The following is a 25,937-nucleotide window of genomic DNA, read 5'->3' on the forward strand; positions in this document are numbered from 1 at the left end:
GTGGCGCTAGGGGAGGAGGAGGAGCGGCGTCCGCCCGCCCGCCCGAGTTACGGGTAGGGAAAGGGTCGGCGCCGCCCATGGGAGCTGGTCCTGCCTCCCACCCCCCGCCGGCCGGGGAGAGGGGACCGATGGCGGCACCTGCTCCGCTGCTCTCTGGCGCCCCGGCACGTGAGCAGCAGAGGGGCGGCGGGAGTGGCGGGTTCTGAGCCGACCCGCGCAGCCGGCCGATGAGGGGGACGGCAACAGCGGCCCGTGAGTGCTACTAAAGGCTGGGGCAGGGGAGATGGCAACGTTCTTGGGAGCACGTCCTAGGTGGTGTGGAAAGGGAGAGGAAGGTGCTTTGTTCGCTTCTCTGTGGTTCTCCCCCCCCCCAGAAATGGAGTGTTTGTCTTTGTGCCCTTGGCTGGGACACTTAGAGTTGCAAATCTGAGGTACAAAAAAACCGGGCTAGGCCGCTGCTTCTGAGCCCCTAAATCCAGACAGGGGCCGGGGGTGTTGTGCACCTTTGCAGAGCTCCCAGGACAGCTGCCTCAAAAAAAGGAGGATGCTGGGAAAAGGTGGCCCCCAGCTTAAGTCAATTGCAGCTGGAGGGTCAGCGAACTGCTGACAGCCCAAAAGCCTGAAATCAGAACGGGCGGAAGAAAGGATTTTTAGTCAGACTGTCTACTGCAACAAGGAGTTTACCTGAAAAGATTTTTGGAATAGGGACAGTCTCTTTATTCTCCCTGGGTGAAATCATGGCTCTGTTGTAGTCAGTGGCAAAATGCCCATTGACTTCAATGAGACCAGGATTTCACCTTGTGTTTCTATGGCCAAATGCAAAATCATCGATGTTAAGGTTTATCCGAACACATTTATTCTAACCCCCAAGGTGGAATGTTTATAGGCTGTAAAGTCGATAAGGTTATTTTTGAGTAATTTCACGGTAGAAAGAAAAATATTTGGCACACGTTAATAAAACTTGTAAAAGTGCTTTTCTGTATTAGGATAACTCAAATTTCTTAAAGTTAAATTTGTCAGACATGATCCTTAATGAGGTCAAGTGCTTTTGACATTAGAAACATTTGAGCCTACAGATAAGGGAGAACTGGTTGACATCACATGTTTGGACTTTCAAAAAGCCTTTGATGAATTCCCTCACAAGAGGCTATTGAGGAAAGAAGGTATGGGGGGGGGGGGGGGGGGGGGGAGAAGTGCCTTCATGGATTACAACCTTGCGACAGGGACAAAAGCAGAGTCAGAATGAATGGTCAGTTTTCAACATGGCGAAAGGTTAATAGTGAAGTGCCCTTGAGTTCTATAATGGGATCATTTTGGTCAATATTATTTCGGGGGGGAAGTTGTATAGTCTGTGTTATGCAAGAGGCCAGACTAATGATCAGTCCCTTCTGGCCTTAGAATCTATTAATATATTTGTCAGTGATCAGGAAAAGATCTACATAGCAAGCATCACAGTTTGGAAACTGCACAAAATTTAGATTAGTCCACACAAGAGAAGATTCTGGGGAATCTCAGAACATCTAGGAGAATGGGCAGCATGATGGCAGATGCAATTCACACAGAGTAACAAACATTGGAAGACATAATTTGAGCTATCCTATCCATATACCGGTGATGGGTTCACAATTAACTTAACCCCTCAGGAAAAAAAGGCCTGAATCCCATTATGGACATTCAATGGTCTGCTCAAGGTAAAGTAATGTTCAAAAAACTAAATAAAGTGTTAGGTCGCATACAAAAAGGTATAAAATACTGAAAATGTTATGCTATTATATAAATCAGTTATACACTGTCACCTGCAATACTGTCTTCTGTTCTACTCACTCACTGCAAAAGAAAATACTGACAATAAAAGAGGTTCAGAGACAGACGATGGAAGTGGTAGGGAGATACCTAGCGGCAGAGAGATACTTTCAAATGAAGGGGAGATATAAAAGGCTGGGGCTATTTAGTTCAGAGAGGAAGTAAATAAGAGGGGAAATTATAAAGGTACATACAAGGATGCTGGAACAATTTTTATAGTGCGGGTGCTGAGAGCCATTGAACCAAACTGTAAACCCTGTATGTAATGAAAACCATTTCAAGCTAGGGGATGCGACAGCACCTGAGCACCCCTAGTTCCAGCACCTATGGGTACGTAAGATAATGGCTGGGTAAAATGAGTGTCCAATCTGGCTTTTCTCGGGATACCGAACAAAGGAGACATTGAATTAAACAGAAAGGCAACAAAATTAAAAAGTGGTAAGAAATGCATAATTAACCTGTGGAACTCACTGCCAGAAGGCCAACAGTTTAGCATATTCCAAATAGGACTGGGCATTCATAGAGATAATGAGAACATCTACAGTTACATCAGACAGGTTTGAAAAACTAAAATCTGATCATCATTCAGAAGAAACTTCATCTATGAGCATGCTATTCCAGGATCGTCAAAGTTTTGGGCACCTTCCTCTGAAGTATGTGGTATTCACCACTGGCAGAGAAGGCAGGAGGAAAGGTGTGGTTGATGCACAGATATGAACTAGACGGACCTTGTGTCTGAGCCAATCTGGTAAATCCTAGTCTTGAATTACAAATGTATGAAACTCATGAGTTTCAAATAACTCTTAAACATCATGGGTTTTATCAGTTTGAAATTTGCTGCCCTTTCACAGCAAGCATAGGAAATGTCAGGTGAAAGGGAAATTTATTGGTGTGTTAAGTATTGAGACGTCACTGCTGGTTGAGAGTACTCAGCACTTTGAGATCAGATACTAGCCCTGTAAGAGTTGAACTAGGTCCACTTACATGCCACTGGGTGTATAGCTGTAGCTTTTCATTAATGATATTTCATTGTTTGCCAGGTGTTTTTAGGCTTATCAAACATGAAAATAAAACAAAAACATTCTTAATAATTATTTTGCATTTGTCCATAGAAACACAAGGTAACATCCTAAAAAGGTCAGTTTTCTTAGTTTCATTTATTTCATGTGTAAATGAAGAAAAGTAAAAGCAAAACCATTGACAGCAAATAATAAATGCTGCAGACAATATATTAAAGATACTTGGTAGATCGATATTAAGAAAAATGCATTTCTAATTTATGGTCAAATGCAGAGTTCTGGGAATCCCTCTTAAAAAGGGAATCAGCAAGGAAGTACGTGTATGAAATACACCTGACATTATCTATGAAAATAAAGACTTAGAAAGGGCAACTGTTGCTTTTCTAAGTTGTAACAAAGTTGCTCAATCACATCTTCTGTAGCAATCTCTCTCACTAAAATACTGAGTCATTAGGTTTGAATAGGGAAAAGTTTGAGCCCTATACCCCACATTTTCAAAAAAGTGGCCTCCAATTTTGGATACCTCAGTTTTTGGGAGCCCAACTTGACACAGTTGGGGACTGATTTTCAGAGGTGCTGAACATATGCACTTTGCCTTGGGGAACTACATGGGGAGAAAACTTCTGTTAGTAGAGGGCTCTTTAATCTAGCAAAGAGCTAACGAGAGCCAATACCTAGAAGCTGAAGCTAGACAAATTGCAATGAGAAATAATGTGCATGTTTTTAACAGTGAGGGTAAATAACCATTGGAAAAACCTGCCAAGGGATGTGATGAATTCTCCATCACTAAGTATTTAAGTCAAGATTGGATGTATTTTTAAAATATGTTATTTAACTGTCCTAGAAGTTATGAGCTTGATGCAGGAATCACTTGGTGAAATTCTATGGCCTGTGTTTTATAAGAGATCAGTCTAAGTGATCAAAGTGTTTGTGTGGACAGGCCCCTGTGAGAGGGGGGCAGCGTCGAGGGTTCTCCCTCTGGGTCCTTCTCTGAAGGGGATTACCCCTCCTGGCTATTTCCTGCCGGGAGCAGTCTCAAGCCCTTTTCCCAGGCAAGCAATCTTTCACCCAGCCCTCAGGCGGGGCTGGCAAATAAGCAGGCCTGCTCTCTGGAGCGGTATGGAGGGTGAGGCTCTCTCAAGGGTGCTAGGGAAGAGGGGAGGGGGATGCAGGCCCACCTGTCTCCACTGCATCCCAGCCCAGGGCCCTCACAGGGGCAAAAGGCGATTGCCACAGGGTCGGCAGGGCTCCTGCCACAACACACCGCCCGGGTTGCCCCCGACTCAGCCACAGTCTTATGGCTGTCCCTGGGCTTCTTCCTCCCCGAAACCTCTGGTACCTGCTTCCCTCAGGGTCGCTGGGGTGTGGTAGTCCTACAAGACCCTCCTCATCAATGGGTGGCAACTACATGGGTTCCTCCACAGAGGGCAGCTCTTCCAGGTCCTCTGACCCCCAGGCTATGGATAGGGCTGTAGGTTCTCCAGTCCCAGGCTCTGTACTGCTCAGGTCAGCCCTCCACCCACTCCCTGTCAGCATGGGTCTCTAGCCTGGTTTTCGCCAGGAACCTCAGGGAAGAGGCATCCTTCTCCCTCTTCCCCTGACTAGACTCGCAGGCCGAGGTTTTAAAGGCCTGGCTCCGCCCCCTGCTTCCGGTCAGGTGGTGACCCTGGGGCTTCTAAAGGCCTGGACCCGCCCACCTGCTTCTGGTTAAGGGTTTTCCTTCAGGAGTCTATCAGCCAGGGTGGGTCTGGCTCCCCCTCTGGGTCCTTCTCTGAGGGGAACTACCCCTCCCGGCTACAGTTCCCTTTTGGCTTTAAAATCTATTAATTGATTAAGTGGATCTGTGGGCTAAGCACCTCTGAAAATCAGGTCCAAGATGCCTGAAGTTAGGGTTCAAAAAAGGGAGGCACCCAAAATTAGAAGTCACTTTTTGAAATGTATCCTATGATTCTGGGAGGGAAATCAGCATCTATAAAGAGGTGACTGGCTCTGTGGGTGTGGCTCTGTGGGTGAACGTGATATATCTTGACTTTAGCAAAGCTTTTGATATGGTCTCTCACAGTATTCTTATCAGAAAGTAAAAGAAGTATGGGTTGGATGAATGGACTATAAAATGGAGAGAGAACTGGCTAGAGCATAGGGCTCAACGAGTAGTGATCAATGGCTCCATGTCTAGCTGGCAGCTGGTCACAAGTGGAGTGCCCCAGGGGTCGGTGCTGGGGCCGGTTTTGTTCAACATCTTCATTAATGATCTAGAGGATGGGGTAGATTGCATCCTCAGCATGTTTGCAGATGACACTAAGCTAGGGGGAGTGGTAGATACCCTGGAAGGTAGGGATAGGATACAGAAGGACCTAAACAAACTGGAGGATTGGGCCAAAAGAAATCTGATGAGGTTCAACAAGGACAAGTGCAGAGTCCTGAACTTTGGACGGAAGAATCCCGTGCACAGTTACAGACTGGGGACCGATGAGCTAGGCAGCAGTTCTGCAGAAAAGGACCTGGGGGTTACAGTGGATAAGAAGCTGGATATGAGGCAGCAGTGAGCCCTGGTTGCCAAGAAGGCTAATAGCATATTGGACTGCATTAGTAGGAGCATTACCAGCAGATGAAGGGAAGTGATTATTCCCCTCTATTCAGCACTGGTGAGGCCCTATTTGGAGGAATGTGTCCAGTTTTGGGCCCCCCACTACAAAAAGGATGTGCACAGGTTGGAGAGAGTCCAGCGGAGGGCAACAAAAATGATTAGGGGGCTGGAGCACAAGATTTATGAGGAGAGGCTGCGGGAACTAGGCTTGTTTAGTCTGCAAAAGAGAAGAATGAGGGGGGATTTGATAGCAGCCTTTAACTACCTGAAAGTGGGTTCCAGGGAGGATGGAGCTAGGCTGTTCTCAGTGGTGGCAGATGACAGAACAAGGAGCAACAGTCTCAAATTGCAGTGGAGGGGATTTAGGTTGGACATTAGGAAAAAGTTTTTCACTAGGAGGGTGGTGAAGCACTGGAATGGGTTACCAAGAGAGGTGGTGGAATCTCCGTCTTTAGAGATTTTTAAACTGTGGCTTGACAAAACCCTCACTGGGATTATTTAGCTGAGGTTAGTCCTGCTTTGAGCAGGGGATTGGACTAAATGACCTCCTGAGGTCCCTTCCAACTCTATGATTCTATGACTCTTTTTTTTCCCCCCCCCAAATGGGAAACGCATTCAGAAATAATTGAATCAACAATAGTCAATAGGAAATAATTCTTAAAGTGCTAAATTCATAAAGTGCTATTTAAAAGAACTACTATTAATCTATCCATCATTGTCCCTCAACAAAAGGTATCATACCAATACCTCCTTTTCCAAAGGAGACATTTTAATAATTTATCTTTTGCTAAAAAGGCTTAAGACATATCTAATCAATCAAATTCATGTATTAATATTTAATAGGTCCTCTGTTCTAACAAGATTTGTCTTACTTTTCCTTTAAGACCTAATTCTCTTAAGAACCTTTCATGAACAGGGGGAATATGCTCTTTTATCCACAACCAGAGTAATTAATCACATTTTAGGATTAGTATCAGAGTTTCCTATTTTCAATCCAATATGAATTCACAGTCTTCCCATTTCTTTCCCTGCTAGGTCTCATCAACTCAAATTCATTGAACTCCATAGTTTCAAGGGTCACAAGCTAATAAGAACAAACTGTGTAAAGGTCCCATTGATTATCAGTATTGGAGATGAAGACATCATTTAGCACTAGATTAAAACTAACAGACAGTCACTTTAAATTTAAAATGCCTAACATAATATTTATCTCTGGATAAAATATAATTACATTATTTTTGGATTATATACAATATAAATTAAGTCCGTTTAAAGTCAACTAAAGATTGTACAGATTATGGTAGATGGGAAGATGAAAGGTCAAGATAATGTAACCTTTAGGAAAGTTTCTGAATCAGTTCTGGACTTAATAAACATGGAAAAATACTGCTAAAGGCACTGTAATGCTGCTTATTTAAAGTCCCAAGGCATGTTCTGTCCTTGCTTATACAGTGTAACAGAGCAGAATTGATGCTTAGTTTTGAGTAAATTTAGAAAGTTTGTCAATAAAAAAGCTCATGTGTTATGAAAACATGAGGCAATGGTGTTTCTCACATACCAATTTCATGAAATATGAGCAGCAAAGGGGGTGGGGGGAGAAAAGGAAGAAAAGTTTTATCATAAACTTTGTCTTATCCCTAAACTGTTTTTTCCAAAATAGAAGTACTAGGCTGCTCTTTACATACTGAGAAATTGGCTGATAATCTGTCTAGTCGGCCATTTATTTTAACCCTACTAGTGTGGTTGTGTTAGTTTGAGAAATGCTCCTTTGCCTTGCCTCATTTTTCTTTCCATTTCACTACAGCTGGGAAATGGGAGGGATTGATTTCAAATGCACTATAGGTAAAGGATGAAGATGAGGGTTGGAGGAGAGGTAAAAAATGAAAGATTAAGCTGCCTGGAGGGTACTATGCTGTATCAACTTTCTCTGCTGGACTGACTGGTGTCTGCAGAGTCTAAATTTCATTTAGTTTCTAGACCTTGTGGTATCAGACAGGATATTCTAAAAACACACTGATACGTGGCTGAGTCTTCAGACAAACAAAACCAAACAAGGACCAAAAATATATCCATCGGAGTTTTTTCTGTAGAAAATGTCTTATGACTTTTTAAAAATGGGAGTATATACTGCCTCTTCCATTCACCTAGCTCAAAGACAATTGAATAGATTTTGCCTTAACTTTAAATTGAAAAGAAATCATTTTGCTGATAGTCCCCCTGCACCATGTCATATTATATATAAGAGACTATAAAACTCTCAAAGCAGGGATTATGTATTTATATCTAAAATGCCATGCACAGTTATTGTGCTAAGTATAATTTTAAATAACAATTCTTAGAAATGGTCAGCAAGATTGTTTTAGTTAAATAACAAAGCCAACACACACACCCAAACTAACATTGCCCTTAATGACTTAAGTATGGGATATGTTCTCAAAGGGGAATTATAAAGGTAAACTGAAAAGATTATGTCCTAAAACTGATAATAAACACGGTGCTTTATATTCTTAAATACTTTATACTTATCAAGCTGTTTTCATCTGATAATCTGAAAATGCTTTATTACTGCAGCTAGTTGAAAATTTTTCTATGGAGCCAGGAACAGAACCCAGGTAAATCCTGGCTCCCAGTGATTTGCTCTTGCTACTGAATACCACTTCCTCCTAAAAGACACAGAAATCCAGTAAATTAAGAACAGAGGAAGAGTTAATAATTTCAGTTACTATACCTGCCCGTAAACTCCTCTGGCAATTTTCCTGCTTTTTTTTTTTTTTTTTTCAATAAGTGTTTTCAACTTGTTTATGTTTTTTTTTTTACACATCCACAGGGGAGAGATCAGCTAAGTGACTTACTATAGAGCAGTGGTTCCCAATCTTTTTTGCTCAAGGGACACAGATATCATTGTTACAATCCAGAAAGGCCACCAGACTCGCCAGCAGAGCTCCCCCGCCCCATCTCCCCACTGCAGCCAGACAGAAGGAGTTAAGCAATGAGGCTGCCTTCCTCCTCGCTGATTCTCATCCCCCTGGTTGCAGCAGGAAATCGCACGCATCCTGTAGCCCTATGCACTCCACCGGGGGCCCTAGGCAGTGGCTCCTTTCTGCAGCCAGGGGATGGGAAATCCATGCTCCGCTCCCTCTGGCTCCAACAGGGACACTAGCACCTAGGGACCCAGGCGGAGCACTTTGCCTTGCTCACTGCTACAGCCAGGAGGAGAGGAGCGCTGATCTCCTGTCCCCTTGGATGCAGAAGGGAGTCTGCAACAGGTCTTGTAGCCACGTGGCAACGTGCTCTTCCTAGGTCCTTAGGCAGCAGCTCCCTTCTGCAGCCTGTGGGAGGGGAGCGACGGGCCACTTTGAAAGCCCCCATAGGCCACTTTTCGGCCCTGGACCACAGGTTGGGAACCACTGCTATAGAGAATAAAAAATGAATAGACACAAAGTGCTGGCAAATGTGCCACAAACTCAAAATAGAAAAATGTTTTCCTCTAATCTCTCCTGGTCATTGCCAGTTTAGGTGTTACTTACAGCACTAGTAGGTAAACAGAGAGAGGTGTGGGTTTTCTGTTTTTGTTTTTTAAATTGACTGTGTCCCTTTAAAACTATGTCCAAAACACTGAATAATGCTTTATTTTCAAAGTATCAGAGCTGCTGTGTCAAATTATAAGTTTTAGCTGTGAATCTTCCTGCTTAGCTGTCCAGTGCCATCGCCCATTGTCAGTGAAGAGAATTCATTAAGAGAAAGAGTATGTGAAGATACCACACGTTAGGTGTAGTCACTGCATTCCTTATCACTGTGGTTATTTATCTAACTTCTTCAAACAATTTCCTCTCTGCTCCTTCCTTCACTACTATTTCACATGCATATCTCTTCTCATTTTCTTTTGAGCTGTACGAAAGAGAGTAGAGTAAGGTAATAAAGCCTGTCATTTTTCTGAGTCAGCAGACAGCCTCCCACTCTTCTCTCACCAAGTTTAGTCACCAATCCAGCTAAGCGGAAGTCCTGGAGTCATTACTGTCTGGGCTTAATTCAGAGCACAATCACAATCAGTAAGTCTAGACAGTTTCAGGGTGTAGCCACATCTCCCTAATATGGCATTATTACCCCCACCTCCAGCCTAGGTGGAGCTGGAAAGTGAAAGGAATATTTGGTTCTCTGCTGGTGTCTCCTAACTGTTGCACCACTGTTGTCCTGATCAAAGCAAGCTTACTATGCATCAACAATGAGGAAGAAGAGTATTTTCTGTTGTAGAAAAGCTTAATTACTCTCTCTATTGCTTGCACTAAGTAATTAGGTCTGACAGAGTGATAAAATGGACTACTGCCTGAATACACAAGAATGGTTTGTTAATATTTACAGGGAAAAGCACCATACCACCAAGCAGGGAGATGTGGTTTTTTCCCTGCTTGCTCAGTGTTCTAGTATAACTACAAAATGAAGTTTGTAGAATCAAGTTGTAGACAGTGAACAAACCAATTATGTGCTTATGTGTTTTCTCTCCTCTTATCTCCGCTGTTAGACTTACAGTTACTAACTTGGTGATAAAAGCTAACAATTAAAGAGTGGATAGGAAGACTGGCTTCAGTTTTTAGAAATGCAAGGGATGGTGTTGTGGAGAGAGGCAGGATTAATTTCAAATCAATTTAACCTCTTTAGGAGTCTTAAGGTCTCTTAGGGATAATCTTTGCCCCCTACTGGGATTTGCCAACTCTGGATCTAATATTGCAAGCCTCTGTTTGCGTGAATAGTTATTACATGAGGACTCCCAGTGGAGTCAACAGGACTACTCACATGAATAAAACCGTGCAGGATCAGGCCCTAAGAGATCTGGGTTCCAGTCTTGGATCTACCATAGACTTCCTGTGTGCCCTTGGGCAAGTCACTTCCCTCTTTCTGTGCCTCACTCTCCCATCTGTAAAATGAGGATAACATTTCCTTTCTTCCATTCTGTGTCTATCTTGTCTATTTAGTCTAAATACATTGCATTGCCACAATTGTGAAAGGAAATAACAAAGACATTTATTACCAGGCCAACAATAGCAAAGATGGGAAGGATACAGTCTTCTAACTAGTTGGAGATGATGGAAAATGTTTCTTTCTATTTGCAGGCCCAGCATCATGCCACATGAATTTCAGAACTGCAGACTGTCTTGACAATCTGTAGGCATGCATCCCCACTACTGTCTGTGAACAAATACGTTTACAAGCTTTTGTAAACTTGCTGAAGAAAGGGAGATTAGATAGTGGGTAATAGCCTAATCTTTGGCATTGAGGGATAGTTTCTTTAGGGTTGGTCTGGCCATTGTAGTCTTTAGGCCAGAAGTAGTATGTACAAAAGAAGCATTAGCAATCTCAATCTGAAGCTATCCCGGTTGTTCATGACTCTTCTTTACTAATCAAGAAAGTCAGGGGTCTGATTCATAAATGTTGGGTAATGACTGTTAGTTTGTCCAACATGTTTTGAATGGGATGAATTTGTGGAGTGAAGATGGACTGATCATGGATTTGATCATGGGTTCCAGTGCTATACCTCCTGAGAAGCCCTCACAGACATGGACGATGTACTCAGTGAAGAAAGATATCAGCATGAGCTGGGGGTAGGTTCTGCTGTGGACTGACTATAGGCACGTGGGGTTGGTGAACTCATTCAGCACTCTGAATAGTTCCCTTGGGCCATGGTTTTGTGTTTAAATGGCTTGGCCTAAAATACAAGCTCTGCATAGGCCTGGGAACAGGCTTTCTTTTTGGTGTGTTTCTGCTTTTGATTTCCTCCATTATGACTTGAGCTTCTACCTATCTCATCGGCTGGTGCAGGACATCTGTGAACCATAGGAATCCATGAGAGCAATGAAGGAGGAGGGAACTCTGGGAACCACTCAGTTTATGCTTCTGGCTAGAGTGTGATGAGTGTTACTCACCAGATATGCAGTGCCTCATTCAGTTGTGGGCTAACGGTGTCCTCAGGGATGTTTTGCAAGTTGGTGGGGCCCAGAAGCCTTAGCAATTGAACCATGATTATATGGCTTATGCAGTATAGAAGGCGCCAAGACCGCTGCCTGAATAATGCAATGGTCCATCCAGGACAGTGGCTGGAGAACGATGTCCTTTGTGTCAACATCTAGGCCAAAGATCACATCTAAGGTATGGCTGGCTATGTAGGTAAGGACAGAAGCAACCTGAAGAAAAAGGAAGTGAGTTTCAAAATATGTTTGTGTTCAGATTTGATTCCTTGAGTGTTGTTAGTAACATTACTCCTGTATAAGACAATAACTTCTCCCCACCCCTATATTTGTTTGCTTTCTGTAGAGGATAAGTTACTCATCAGAGTTTTATTTCCAGGGCCTCACACAGTCAGCATCAGAAACAATTCTACTGGCTTCACAATCGACTCATATTTCCTTGGTTTGGCCAGAATTAACTCATAACTCGTGCCCTTTACTAAACATTCATTCTGAATAGCAGTTCTGCAAACTTGAAAAATGAATATAATCTATCTAGGCATTAATTGCTCATACTGCCATGGGTTTAAAAAAAAAAAAAAAAAAAAAAGAATAAATATTTTTTTCTCTCAGAGAAACAGCAGAAAATATTTTCATAAAATAGTAACTAATAAGGGGAAAAAAACCATGTGACTTTCAATGTTGCTGTTTATGGAGGAAAGGTTAACTACTACATTGGATCCTGTGTTGTTATAATAAAAGTAAGTTTTTCATAGTATTAGTGTTTGATGAGATATACCAGAAGATTTGCCGTTAGTCACAAAAGCTAAATGCTCCTCACTCCATGGAAAAACACGAGGTGGAAAACTGCTTGAAAAAATGCTCCAAGGAACTTTTGGAGTTGGTGCTACATTCTCCCCTCAAAAGATGAGGGACTTTAGCTTCAAGAAGGAGATGGGGGTATGGCCCTCCAATCCTGCAGGGCTTGCAGATCTCCTGGGAAATCTGGTTCTCATGGATCCTAGTGTAGATTTCTAGACTGTGCTTTGTGGATCACTTGCAAGTAAGTCCATAGAGTTAAGAAAAACAACAGATGTGAGAGGAGATAAAATGAAGAGCACAGACTGTGATTAACTTCACACCCCCCCCCAGGAAGGACAAAACACCATACTTGGAAGACAGCTACATGAACACTCATAGATATATTTTCAAATAAAATCATAGAAGATTAGGGTTGGAAGGGACCTCAGGAGGTCATCTAGTCCAACCCCTGCTCAAAGCAGGACCAAGCCTAACTAAATCATCCCAGCCAGGGCTTTGTCAAAATATTACTTTGTCATAATATTACTTTTCCTTGTGTAAACAATTGCTAGAGTTGCACAGGGATGTTATGTGACACGAACGAGATATTAATATCTGTGTGACACTTTCCACGGGTACCCAGCATTATGAGGCTCCTCTCCACCACCTGCCCTCAGCATGAGGAAGCCTGCCATGGATCAGCTCCCTGAAACCACCAGCCTCTGGCAAAACAAGCACCACCTTACAAGCCTCTTTCTCTCTGCACAGGTTAGCAATAGGCACATGCCAACCCTTGATCTCCTGAGCATCCCTCTGCAGTACTCAGCCCATTCCACTGAACACTCACAGAACTCTTAGATCTGCTATTCCTTAAGGAATAGTACACACCAGCTTGTATAATTCAACTCAGGATCACCACTGTACTTAACACACAGCACTTATATATGTGAGAGAGAGAGAGAATTATGAGAAGTTTTTATTATCAAAGAACAGAGATTCAAGTGATAGAGAATGAGAATATTGGAAACAAATAGTTATATATAAAAGAAAAAAAAATCATAACATGCTTTCTAGAGCCTAAACTTAATTAGCAAGGCATTCCCCTATCTCCTGTCAGATAACTTTCTGCAAGTGCTTTCCCCAGAGTTTTCAACCAGTTTGGCTGAGATCCTGTCTCATAAGGTCAACCCCACTGGAGGCTTGTTCTCACAGGTTGAAAGAATACCTTGGGTTCATCTATACCACAGCTGTAGTTTCAAAAGTTCATTGTCTTACCCCTAAACAGGATAATTTCTGCTGTTTTTGTTTTTTCCCCTCCAGCCCTGGGCATCTGTTTATTAGCATTTTGCTAATGGGAATCCATTGTGGCACCATACAATACTTAATTTGCACATGACCAGCCAGATTGAGAGAAGTGTCTCCTTTCCGCTGCCTGACAGGAGTAGGTGGATCACCTTAAGGTGACCTGTCTTAACACACAGACTAGAAGACATAATTTTTAGTATATATACACATAGCTTTTCACATATTTTCCGCACATACATGTCACAGTGATTATGATGATCAGTGTGACATAGGCTTTCATTAGAGACCTTATATGGCATTACAGGAAGACTAGTATGTAGCTATCAGATCCAGGGCATTCCTGTAACCCTTATTTCTATGCCCTCCGCCTGTTGGCAAGAGGAGATCTTTGGATCACAAAGTGGTCCACCATATGAAAAAGAGTGAGAACCTATGTCCTAGCTTATCCTACAGCGAGCCAACACCTCTGCATCCTCATGACTCCATGCTACCCTGTGCCCTATTACCACCTGAACTGGATAAAGGTGTGGAGTCAGAGTTACTTCTATTTATAGCTGCAACAACTACTGCCCATCTGCTTTACTCTGCCTCTTCCATACCCCTCCCCCGCCCGAGTGGGTGGTTGTCTCTTCTTCAGCCTATGTAATTGGTGCCTGTCTCCTCAAACATCCTCAGTCCCTCACGTCTCACTCCTAATGACTCCTTTTTCTCTGTTGTACAAGTTCATACATCCCTACAGCCTGACCCTCTGTCAGGCCAGTAATAATACAAAGGAGCCTAAAGAGATTAGCAGCCTGAGACAAGGCACAATGCAAGATAAAAAGCAAGATACTACCTCTGGGAGAAATAATTTGAAACATACATATTCAGTGTCAGTAGCAAACTTTGAAAGCAGTAATGTCAATTATTTGCATATTCTGTTATTAGCCAAAAAGAAATAAGATTTCCCTTCCATGCAACCAACGTGTATATGCAGATGAAATAAGAAAGGACTTGATGCTGGAAGTTCGCCATACATGGAGATCTATTGAAGTCAGTGGGAGGTCTGGGGGCTTTCTGGATTATGCCCTTTCTTTCTTTTTGGTGCATAAAAATATATCCACTAACTGGCATCACAACTGTTTTCCACTATATGGGCATCACCATTATTATTTTCAGTTATATATATCTCATATAGTTAGTCTGGCAAGGGTTGTTATATACAAACTATTTCCCCCTAAATGCTGATCAATTTCCACTGATTTTTTCAATAATCTTTTCTACTGTTGTATTATTGGAATGGATCTGTTTTAATAACTGCTTCTCTTCAAGCAAATATTTTCATATTAGCTGTTTCTGCAATATAGTGTCACATTGTGGCTTAATTCATATCTGGCTTATAGTGCTCATTCACCACAAAATTAATTCCATATTCTTACCACATGTCCTATTGAAGACTAAAACCAGGTCAGCATCCACAGTTCTGAAGAGTTGTCTGGTTAGTGAATCACAAAGGCTATTCTGTGGGGATGCATCCTCATTGGTAGTGGCTAATTATGATCAATACAAATAACGATAATAATAATACAGACATATAACATACAAGACAATTAGGTTTATAGAAACAATGCAGGAGAAATGCACTAATGCAGAAGTGAATTCTTTCCTGGCTGACAGAGATCTTAAAGGGCTGCATCACCCAAAACTGATATCTCGGAAACAGAACTCAGATGCAAAGAAAAAAGCCCATTAGACCATAGATTTTTCTCTACTCTTGTCACCAAAAGCAATAGGCAAGTTGGGAGGAAGAATAGCTCAGTAAGATATGTGCACCCTTTCTGTGACTATGAGACGAAAATGCCTTGTACCCCTTGACAATTAAGTTTTCAATGTTGGTGGCTTTGGTATTCAGGCCAACCTTTCACCTAGCTAGGTGTGCCATCATCCATGGCCTTCCAAAGCTTGCACAGCTGAAGAACTGTGGCTAATTCTGGGTAGGTCTCTAAGAGTTTTGATGCAGGCTTAGTTTATTATTTTTTGCAATTTATCAAAAGTCCCAAACCAAAAAACCTCAACAAATTGTAGTCTTATCTTTGCAACGTTTTGCAAAAGACTACCAATGGGTACTCTTATCTTTGAAATGTTTATGCAAGTGTGACAAACAAAATTGTTTATAAAAATAAAAAACACTGGTACAAATATCAGAGAGAGATAATTAATCTGATCTACATGCATTCTAATATTGTAATGAAATTAATCTTCTTTTACCCTGTAATAATGGCTTTAGACCACAACTGCCAGGAGGATGACACAATAGTTTCTTTTTTCTCATGGCGTCTGAAGGATTGGGGCATGCTGGCAGCAGATAGTAGTTGAGGGAGATGTAGAGACTTTTCTGTCATATAAATAAGGAACATATTTAAAGTTTTGACTTTTTTTATAGAAAATTACAAGAGAGACGCTTAATACAGGGATAAAAGACTTTATAAACCCACAGAAGACTTTATAAACCCTCATGTGCTTAGTAAGGTTTTGTAAAAACTTTGTGGAGCTACTTTATACTGTATGTCATCTTGGCAGATGTATGCAATCCCAAAACTTTCTTTAATGCATTGTCATGATATATGAATTCCTTGTCTTGGAAGTTACTCATTTCTTTGTTCATAAAGATAAGATTGAATGATAAGTGTTGTAACATCTAGGTTTGATGTTGCACACACATGTAAATTATGATTTTAATTGTACACAGTCTAACTAAATCTTTAAAGAAAAATGAACTGCTCTCACCTTCACCCCTTGCCATTGAATAAACTGTTCTCTCAAACAAGTCCAATTTCTTATTGTCCTTATTCTTGGGCGTGGAACCAGGCTGTCCCTGCCTATCCCACTGGTTGTCAGCATCTACCACCAGGGTACCAGGAGAGGGGTGGGTGAATAGGTATCAAATCCTTTAGCCGGAACATAATATTTCTTTTCGCCCCCCTTAGAGGTTGGAGCCACGGATAAAGGGGTCTGCCATAGGGCCTTCCTTATCTTTAATACCCCCTCATGCACGGGGAGGGCAACCCGGGCTGGAGCAGCCGCTGCCAGGACATTAAAAAAGGCTGTCTGATGCCTCCTTTAGCTCCTCCACTTCTAACCCCAAGTTGGAGGCCACCCTCTTGAGAAGCCCTTGGTGCGTCCTGAAATCATCCAGGGGCGTCGATGGTCCCTGGGTGACTGCCTCATCTGGGGAAGAGGAGGAGGACTGGAGGGGCACGGTGGGTGATGGCATCCCTTCCTGCTGACGGGGGGCCCCAACAGAGATCCCTTCCTGGGAGTCCAAGTCATCGTTGGAGGCCAGATGGCCCTTTTCCGGCACCGGTGGTGCAGACTGCACCCCAGAGGACCTGTATGACAGCAGACCCGGCCCCACCGGCAGCCCCCAAGACCCGCATATGGCCATTAGGGTGGCCACTGCCCCGAGGCCATCCCGGGGCTGTCTGAGCAGGAGGGTGCTTTAGCATCTTTTGCTGGCAGCAGTGACTCGCCCGGTGGCTGCACTCTCAAGAGGATGCTGACTCACTGTCAGATGACCACGGTGGGGCTGTATCGGAGGCTCCCGTAGCATAGTGCTGCGTGGAAGGGGAGGAATGACCTGATCTGTGGGTGCTCCGGTGTTCTGGAGATCGACCTCTTGGCGACCTCCCTCTGTGGGGATGGTGGGGGATTGAGAACGCTTGCGATGCAAGCCATAGCAGTTCCAGCAACTGTCACAGGTGGAAAGAAGGAACTGAGGGGCATAGGGCTGGTAGTACTCATATACTGCAGCACGTGTGCAGGGCTCCTGGGGGCGCTGGAGCAGGCCCTATGGGTACTGCTAAAGGGAAAAAAGTTCCAGTAACTATGATGAGGCATGGACACAGCTACAATGGAATCAACATGAGCAAACACTTGAAGAAAAACTCTTAATTATAAACAGGAAAGGAAAGAATAATAAACAAAAGTTTAATACACATTGATAGTTATCCATCATGTAATTATTGTATATCTATTAGGATGTATGGATACAGCCCAAAGGGAGAGTACAACCAGCTGACTTCCAAATGCAGCAGTTATTCAAGCAAGTCAATGCAGATTGGAGAGGTCAGTCTGAAAAACTAAATGTAAGTTTTCTATGTGAATGCTACGTAAGAGTGACAGTTTTGAAAATGACAGACATTCCTGACTAGATACTCTACGATTATGTGATGCCGTTCATTTGGACTGGAACTTTGGGATTTCTCAAAGGAGAGCTTGCCCTTGTTCAGATAAACCGCTGTGTCCTGGCCCTGAGAAGTCTGCCATCTGAGGCTGATGGCAAGCGTGGGAGGATTGGTAATGTGATCATGTATCTTTCATGTAGATATAAGTTGTTACACATGGCTGCTTGATGGCCTTTGATCCACTCTTTATGGACAAGTAGCCAGAGCTTAAAGAAACCCACAAAATAGACCCCTCAGTGGCAGAAGAAAAGCCAAGGACTAAACAGGCCTGGAGAGGAAACAAAACTGTCATTCCCACGTGTCTAGTTCCTCAGATGAATGGAGCAGTGAGAAGGAAACATTTCCCTGACCCTACCTGCAGTGCTCCAGTTCTGAGGATACAAAGATGACTTCAGTCTTCTGAGATGCCAGGGTGGTGCTGTCTATTAAGACTAAAATCACTGAGTTATAAAAGGGTTGGTGTAGTACATACTCAAGAACACAAGTGAATGAAATGATTCTGTATTTATACTATAAACACAGTCACTTAAAGTGGATGTGTATTTATTAGGTGTCTGCTGCATAGGTTTTTTGATAGTGTTATAAATAAAACAATGGTTGGTGGAGCATGGAATGCCCTGATGGCCTACTTATTACACATGTTTAACTTTCCCAATTTCTAGTGGTCAGGGAATGGCAGGAATGGTTTGGCTGATATTCCGAAATGACGACAAAAGATAACAACAGTAGGTAAGTTTTATATAGTGCTATGCATTAGTATATCTCAAAGTGCTGTAAAAAGTTGTGTCATTATCCCCATTTTATAGATGGGGAAACAGACACAGAGAGATGAAGTGTCTTGCTGAAGGGCACCCAGCAACACAGGGAAGAGAACCCTTCTCTCTGAATTCTCAGTTCACTGTTCTAGCTGCTTGGCCACACTGCCTCTCATTACCTTACTATGTGCTGAGATTGATGGAAGGGGGCATTAAAATGTCTATATAATTTTATTTTAGTAAATCCATGGAGCCTCTGCATAATCTGCTATTTTTAGAACACATATACCAAACTATCTGCTGTATAAGGGAATCAGATTTTTCTCTCTGGGTCTTGCTTTGCTCTTATACACACGTGTCGTAATCGTCTTAGTCTGGTTTAGTTTGTTCTTTCCCTCATCCCTTTTAGAATGCCTCTGGTTCTTCTCCCCCCTTTCTGTAGAAGATTGCTTGTTCTGCCACACTTTCATTTCAGATATTTCATTCTTTTGTTTCATTCTCTGTCATTTTTCATACGCTCATTTCTTTTCTAATGATATCCCTGGAGTGACTCTGCTCTACAGCTGATGAGGTTCTGGCCCATTGTTCTCATCAAAATATTAGGCACATATCGGATATGTGGGGGGTGTGAAAAATAGTTCTAAGGCTATTTGTATGTGACTTCTTATAGCTCATGGTAGTAGCAAGATGCAGCATGAGAATTCTCAGGCTGCCTTTGTTTAAACAAAATTTCAAGCAGTGATCCTCACTAAACTGTTACTCTGCTGGGACATACCTCACTGAGGCCCAACCCAACAAGTTCATCGTCATTTCTAGGAGGCTCTGGTTGGAAGAATTTTGGAGTCCCTTTCTCCTTGAGGGGGTTTAAATTAACCACATCCCAATTTACATACTTGCAATGCTGCATTTTATAAGAATTGCATTTATAATGTAGCTACTCATTTTGTATCTTGCCTCTGTGCCCTGCCAAACTAAATGCAAATAAAATGGTTATTGATTATTTACTGTATAGAATAATTTTTCCCATCACACCAGGTAACATCCAATAGTTCTTTTAGAATGATCATATCAGGGCCATAGCATCCTAAATGAATAAAGCAGCACTAGCTGCTCTCTGTAAAGGACAACAGAGCATCCATTGAAATAAATGGAAGGAAGCTGAAAAGAGGAGACAAGATGAGGGTAAGGTCAGTTCCTTGCATTTGTACATGGAGCTGAAGGGAAGGAGCAGGTAATTTGCACATACCACCACTAAGAGCTCTCTCTGAAGCACTTTTGTGCTTTGTAAAACACATTGTACAAAACTAGGGGCCAGGGCTGCCTACCCCTTTGTACAGGGCTTAGCACACTGGGCCCCATTCTTGGTGGGTCCCTAGGCACTTCCGTCACAAAGATATTTAATAACTGACAAAGCTACAACCATGTCTCGGGATTAGGGTCCTGACAAAAATCAAGATACAAACGGGAGAAACTGGATAAAACTGTCCATGTATTAAATCAAATTATGAAAATGTAAGAATAATTTAAATGATTTGGCCCTGTCTTCCTCTTAGCCACATGCTAGCCTGCTGTTTTTACTAAACACCTTTTTTTTTTCCTTTCTAACCCTCTTGATTGTTCTAGTTCCTCTTGACCTTTCCCACCATCTTCCTTTTTTCCTTCTCTCTTAACAAGGGCAATTCTGAATAAAGAAACATCCTACAGAAAAACAAATCAGCTTTTTTGTTACTACTGTAAGCTAAAACTTTTAAGAAAGGGGCATGCATGTGGAGATGGATCTTCCCCAGTTTAAAGCTATAACAACTTTGGATCTGAACTTGTGAATTTCCTGATTTGTGCATTTAAAATGATCACTCCTAATATTTTAACAACAGCTCAAGATCAACATAACAGCTGTATGTTGCCTAGAATGCATTTCCAAACACACTGGTCACAAGGTAATGATTAAGCTTAGAAACAAAAACTTGAATACGTTGTACAGGCTGGCTAGCTGAATGGTCTTAGATACTTTTAAGAGACTGGAACAAAGAAATATTAGAGCTACTGTAGTAGAAATAAATGTTTTTCATTTCTTTCAATATGGACTTTCCTTATGATCCATCATGTTATATCCATGCCCTCCTTGTCTTCCTGAATGGAAAACTTTTTATTTCTTTTCTTAAACAAAATTAAAGTCCAGGAAAAGGAAAAAGAAAATGTACAAAATTGGAAGTGTCAGTTACATGTATTTGTTAGCCCCTGTTACCAAAAGACAAAGTAGTTCCTTGTTTCTGCCTGACATAAAATCATTCCTAATCCTACTGCACGACCATGGAGAGTACAATAAGGCAAAAGTAGTAAGATTCTGATCCAAAGCCCAGCATCAATTAAATGACTCCCATTTACCTCAATGGGCTGTCAAGCAAGCACCATGAGTGTCCACTTCCAGCTCCAAAATGCAATAGTATCTGTCCAGGGCCAAGAACGTGTCATTCCATTGTTCTGAGAAAGGACCGATTGTATTTTTCAAGATAATTTTTTCTTCTTGTACCTGTTGTATCTTTATTCCATGAACCAAGGATGGTGGCAGTTAAGGCTGCTGACAATTAAAAAAAAAAAAAAACAAAGTTAAATAACAATTTTAAAAAATAAAAGTTACGTTGTTTTTGCAAATACAGGCCAAAAATAGGTAAAGTTTTGCTTCATTAGAGCCATGTCTGTTTACACCAATGGTGAAATTTAGAACCAGTCATAATTTAATTTGTTTAAACAATTTAAATGACTTTACCAATTCATCCTTTGATTAGAGGCTTATCAAGATTTTTAAACTTAACATTTCCTATTTGGTTTTCTAAATCAGGTTAGATGTTTGCAAAGACCATGTGATTGTGTGTGGAAAGTCACCCTCTCCCACTTCATTGGTTTTTAAAAAATTGTGTGTTCTGTATGTACACAGTTACAATAGGAGATGTATATAAATGTGTGCACCACAAATTACCCAGTACATAATGTAACACTGAGATACTTTGATGGAAAGTACTAAACAAATTGCAAAGTCCTTTTCAAACAATGAATTAAGTCTCAAAATACACCTATGTCGTAAGTTTTACTATCTATCTCCATTTCAGCCTGGGGAAAGAGAGAGAGGGGGTGACTCATTCAGCATTATACTGGGAATATAGCTTAGATGACTTGACTGTTCATCTTGTGCTTTTACTACCAAACCTTGCTTCCTCATTTATGGAGTCAATATTTTGTTTTGTTGTCTCACTGCTTTAATTATCTGTATATTCAAGCAAGTTATAGTTCTTACTGCTGACTTGGACACCTTTCTGCAGGGCATTTATGGTGGAAAGTTAGCCATACTTAGTACAAGTAAATAATACAACCAAAGCATTAGGAAGCATTCAGCATTTTGGAAAAATACATTTCACAGAAGAAAGTTGTAACGTATAGTGTTTAAGTACAGTCCAAACATTCAAAAAAGTGGAAGCTGCTGTAATGTTCTGTTCTGCAACTTCTGGGAAGTGACTGCAGCTGATATACATGCAACTAACACCAGAGCCAAGAAATAACTGAGCCTTCATTATCTAAACTAGCTTTATTATATGGAATGTGAAAAAGCTGCGTCTTCACTGTGTGTTAGTGTGTATAAGGATTTTAAAAACAAAATACAGCTGCTATAGATGAATAGGGTCTGGAAGAGTGGTGAGAAGAAGAAAAGAATCTATGACCTAATCAGAAAGCTTTTTTTTTTGCCAGAAAGCATGTTTCCTGAACTGGAAAGAATGAAGAATCCCTTTCACAGAATTAATACACTATGGTAGTTTAGAGTAAGGGAAACTTCTGTACTTTTATTCACATAGATACACGTTATGTATATTTGTTGTACCTAGAGTACCGTGAATTGCATAAAGATAATGTTTCAAGTAACTCATTTTATGATTCATTCAACCAGGACCTTGTCCCTCATTTTAGTGTAACTGACTTTAATGCAAGGTTATTCAACTCATCACAGAGAAATTAACACCACAGAGACAAGAAAAGCCTCAACTTCAGTAGTAAGAAAAAAATCTGTGCACCAGATCACTCCTTCAGCTGCACCCACTTGTATTACATCAATGTTCATTTGCAAAAGCATCAGTATAGTTTCCATAACTCATTCAGACAAAGAGGAAGATTTGCACTCATTTTTAATTTAGCACAGACTGGAAGAAGTGCTTGTCATACTGCTTGACTTCCTGGAGTTTGGGCTTTGTACAAGACATGGGACTGGAAAATATTTTAAAAATAGATTATTTAAGCCTATCTTCAAATGACTGAAATTCCCTGAATTTAAAGTAGCACATTTGTGTTCTCTTTTTACATTTTTCTTCAAAGCTGAAAGTATGCTGAAACACCACCCAAAGTTAAGGATTTTTTAAAAAGCTCTAGTCAGACTATTTTAAAGGCGGTAATCCTGTTTTCTACTGTTAGAAAACAAGACAGGGAGGTTGGAGGATACACTACAAGAGAAAAAGAGCTGAGCAAGAGAGGCCAATCTAGAATTTGCAAAGAAAGGACACGTGGGCAGTGAATGACAAATAATTCCCGAGGGACAGAAAATATTGAGGTGCTGAGCACCTGCAGCAATTATTGTCTAGAACTGAAGCTATGTCACACTGTTGAGTCAGGCCCCAAAGTGTTCATTGTTTAAGTGAAGCACATACTGCTTAAAATATATAGAACTAGAGAGTATTTTAATTGTATTATAACATCTTTTCACTGAACATTTACTTTACTCTCTTCTTCCCCAACTTTTGAAATGTTGGTTTTGGCATTTCACATCGCTTGGCCAGATGTGGTACTCTGAATTTTGTGGACTACAGAATCATTACTTACCCTGTTGCACATGAAACTTTGGAACAACAAATTTAACACCCAATTATTCACATTCTTGCAATCATGACTTGATGGATGTTCTGAGTGGGAGAAAAAAAGTAGAAGATTTTATTTCATACTTGGTACAATTTAAGAGACACAATCTAACCCTTTTTAAACCACTGCAGTTAGAGGTGTGTGTGGGGGTGGGGTGTGTGTAAAATAGATGCCTGCCTGCAAGAAGGCTCAAGCATTGTTACCTTTAAGTTGCCAAAAAGTGTCTTGGGCAGCTGATTACCAGAAAACCATGTTACTGTAGGGCACAAGTCACTGACTGGTGGCTATACCCTGACAACTTCAGCTTTAGCACCAACTTCTAATGGTCAAGCTAACTGCAGGTTTAAGATCTCTTTAGAATTTCAGATTCTCAGGAAAAGCACTTTGCACAGTAACAGTGAGTAGATATCTGTTAAAATCAGTTGAACTCTCAGGTAACAGATAAACTTCATTTTTATATTGCACTTTAAAGATTGTGTATTTTTTTAACCAGGCGTACAAAGTTTTAATCCAGCATGAAGAAGAATACTTGCCACTTTCTTTGTAGCAACACTGGTTTCATAACATATAGTCCTTTACACCTAACCATACAGGGGAAACTGACCTACACACAAAGTGCTGTGGGTATTTGACAAGAAAAGTTGAAAACAAAAAAATTACTTCAGTTAGACATCCTTTGGGGTTACCAGTATTAACAATCAGTAAAATTCTGTAAGGAACATACAAGTTCCTTCCCATTTCCCTCTTTTCCCCACCCAATATTCCTTTTTAGTACTTCAGTTGGGATTTTAAATCTCATATTTTCCCCAGTATATACACGTCAGATGCTACGTGTCAGTGTCATCCAGACTATCATTTCTAGGCCTTATCTTCATTTATTCACCGGCATGTTACAGAGGTTGTAAAAGTAGAGGGGCTACCACACCACATAGAAGCCAGCAACGTAGCGCAATAACTACGTTGCTAAGAGATGCCATCCATAACATCAAGTGTTCAAGAATATGTTATAGACATAATCTTAATCTTGCCAATATTGTTACTGCAATGGCCAGGAAATGTACTCAAATTGCTGGAACCAAGGAACTGAGAGATAGAATGGCTAGATATAAGAAACTCTTTTGGCTATACTCCAAATCCAATACTGATATCTCTCTTTCTCTCTCTCAAACCTCACATCAAGGAATGATACAAAAACTAAAAAACGTGCTAACATTCATTGTGAAGGGAAGGAGTCACACTACTATCGGATATTTTAACCAACACATGTAAACAGGAAAAGCTACAGGTCTAAAAGTTGTTTAAATATATTAAATATGAACAGAATATAGGAAACTCTTTTCAACAGAATGATAAATTCAAACAAATACTTTGAAAGTCATGTATTGTCATGCATTCAAATGGGAGCTGCATTCTCAGTGTCCTGAGCTACATCAACCTCCACTGGCAAGCATTTGTACAATAACCCATTGGTAAGGCTGCAAGTCTATCACGGAGGTTGCAGAAGTCACGGATTCCATGACTTTCCGCAACCTCTACAGTTGATCTCAGGGCCAGCCACTCAAGTGGCCCCGTGGCTGGCCGCACCAGCTGTTCCAGCAGTCGGGGTGGCCTGAGCAGCAGCCCTGGGAGCGAACCCAGAGGCTGTTGGAGAGTGGTCCCCAGGGGCCTCAGAGCAGTGGGCAACCAAGGGAAGTCAGCCCCGCTGCTGGAGCAGGGGCCAGCTGTCAGCCCCCGGGACCATCCACAGTAGTGGCGCCCTGAGAGCATTTAAGATTTAGTCATGGGTATTATTAGTAAAAGTCATGGACAGGTCACAGGCCATGAATTTTTTATTACCCATGACCTGTCCATGACTTTTACTAATAATACCCAAGACTAAATCTTAACCTTACCCATCGGTACTACTTATATGTGGCCCTGAAAATTAAACATTTAGTATCAGTGTTCAGCTATCACTGATCAGTGTTTTCCTTTAAATGCTTACTTTTAGACATCAGTTTCACTAGGCTTCTCTCTCACAGCAGCTATTTTCTGTTCTTAAGGAAAAAAGATTCCCCCCTAAAGACAGATCCCAAAAAGGGCAAAAAATGTCTATGGCGGCTATTTTAGCAATGGCATTCCAGATGCAAGAGTTCATTTTAGCAACACCAGCAGTAACCCATTAAAGCTGACCTTACTGCTTGGAAGACAATTATGCAAACTCATCCACAGTACCACAGATCTTAATGCTCCTTGGAAAATAATTCTGAAGTCATTTGATGAGTAATCAGCATAAATTTTATAATTAATGCAACAGTACTGTTACTTGAATTTTAGTTCTGAAGCAAGGGTTTTTTTTCTTTTCTTTTTTTTTTTTTTTTTTAAGGTAAGGAAGTGGCAATAAATATCAGTTTTCCAGGAGACTATAAATGAGGAATCATTGGTATGGAAACAATTTCCTTATTCACAGACCATGTAAACTTTATGTAAGCTTTACATTTAAAGCATCATATTGACCTATCTCTAGGCCTGAAAATGCTGCCTTCTAGAGGGCAAAGACAATGCCCAGGCCCAATATTTCCTTTGGAGAGGCAGCCAGAACTAATTATGCATTTTTAGTGCCAGACAAA

At 41.3% G+C, this 25,937-nt stretch overlaps 1 long non-coding RNA gene across 1 annotated transcript in view; it reads left to right on the forward strand.

The window, feature by feature from the left end:
- Positions 1–9: 9 nt before the first annotated feature.
- The window catches only part of LOC137153574 (uncharacterized), a 30,857-nt gene continuing 4,929 nt past the window's right edge, over positions 10–25,937 (forward strand). Inside the window, exons 1-3 of the long non-coding RNA XR_010919839.1 lie at positions 10–252; positions 17,471–17,558; positions 18,340–18,406. This is a non-coding gene — a long non-coding RNA (uncharacterized lncRNA). The remainder of the gene's footprint in view (positions 253–17,470; positions 17,559–18,339; positions 18,407–25,937) is intronic.

Source organism: Emydura macquarii, unplaced genomic scaffold (genome assembly GCF_026122565.2).
Source record: "Emydura macquarii macquarii isolate MOO-44397 ecotype Brisbane River unplaced genomic scaffold, CSIRO-AGI_Emac_v2 contig_1253, whole genome shotgun sequence".
NCBI lineage: Eukaryota > Metazoa > Chordata > Testudines > Chelidae > Emydura > Emydura macquarii.